Here is a 1,640-nt window from a genome sequence, read left to right on the forward strand (position 1 = left end):
TTCTCCATCGATTTCTTATTGTAATACATGATGACTATGACCATATTCGTACTTATCTCTTGCACTGTGATCCTCTCCCATCCTTCGAAAAAGCAGTTGCTGAAGAAACATGGAGGAATGTTACTCGTATATTTTCAGACTCAGTTTGGGCCACTACACCATCCACTACTCTAGTCACTACTGGTGTTCTTGCCACTATGGGTTCTTAGTTCACAACATTTTGCAAATTCTGCAATAATAAGGGACATATAGTTGACTAATGTCAAAAATTACATAGAAAGAAGCAACATGAACAAGAGAAGAGAAAGGTTTAACTCAATGCCCTGATGGTGTCACAAATACTACTACTCTTGACACTCCCAATTATGGATCCTCCCCTACTTTTTCATATAGATGACATTGGAGTTATAATTGACCAGGTTTTATCTCATAAAATTTAATCATTTATTTTCTTTGTTGCACCAGGTAGTGTTTTTGAACCGTTATTGACCTGGACGGTCGGCCCAAAAACGTCCATGCAACCAGTTCCGTTTCACCCTTAACCCATTTCTAAGCTAAAAACTCGTTGACTTAGATAGAGAACTGATGACCCGGGCGGTTGAACCATCAACCCATTCTACTCGAACAGCGTTTCAAAGGTACAACAGAAAAAGAGAAATCATCATCACCATTGTCGTTGCCATCATTGCCGGTGAAAGTCTAATCCTCCTCTTTTTTCCCTCAATCTTTCCTTTCTTTCTTTCCTTTCTCTCATTATTCCTTTCCTTTTTTTCTTTCTTTTTTCTTCTTCCTTTCTTTCTTTCCTTTCTTTCCTCCTTTTCTTCTTCTTTCTTTCATAGCCGACAACCACAACCTCTTTCTTATAAAAACTAAAAGTCTAAAGGCTAATACCAACATTTGACCCAATAATATAAACCGTCTGGACCATTTGACCCGGATGGTCAAACTACTGACCCAAAAACTGGTGGCCATAGTGATTCCATTTCCAGGTCGGTTTTTAAAACCTTGGAACCAAGTACTTCTTGGTTTGTTTGACTCAACTTGTTGCAATCATATGACTTCAAGTCCATCTCTCCTTTCTTCTAAAATCAGTCTCTAATATTCCTCCAATTCAAACCGTTGGTGGAACCTTGTGCCTATTATTCATATTGGATCAATTAAAACACCTTGTCTATCCATCACTAATACCTATATAGTTCCTAAACTATCCATGAATCTTCTTTCAGTAGGCCAATTATAGGTATGTGGAAAACAACCACACTCATCAGACGCTCATGTTTTATCTTTTAAAGGTGGAATTTCGCTCTGATGAATATGTTTTCATTGGTTATATCTTTCACTAAAAGGGTTATAAATGTTTGCACATACCTATAGGAGATAGGACGAGTATATATCTCTCGAAATGTGGTGTTCAATGAACATAAGTTTGCTTTCACCACTTCGACTATGCTGCCCACTTTGTCATTTTCTTCTTCTTATAGTTCAATTGTTGAACTTCCACTGGTTTTCTTTACTGTAATAGTGCTTAGTTCTTTTTCATTGACAGTTATGACTCATCTGGTCTCTATTGTATCACAAGATGATGTTGCCGCTATGTTGTTCACTATTGCTCTATCAAAGGTTCGAAATTTTGACATGTA

The sequence above is a fragment of the Nelumbo nucifera genome, chromosome 5 (assembly GCF_055504915.1).
Source record: "Nelumbo nucifera cultivar China Antique chromosome 5, China Antique-T2T, whole genome shotgun sequence".
NCBI classification, from domain to species: domain Eukaryota; kingdom Viridiplantae; phylum Streptophyta; class Magnoliopsida; order Proteales; family Nelumbonaceae; genus Nelumbo; species Nelumbo nucifera.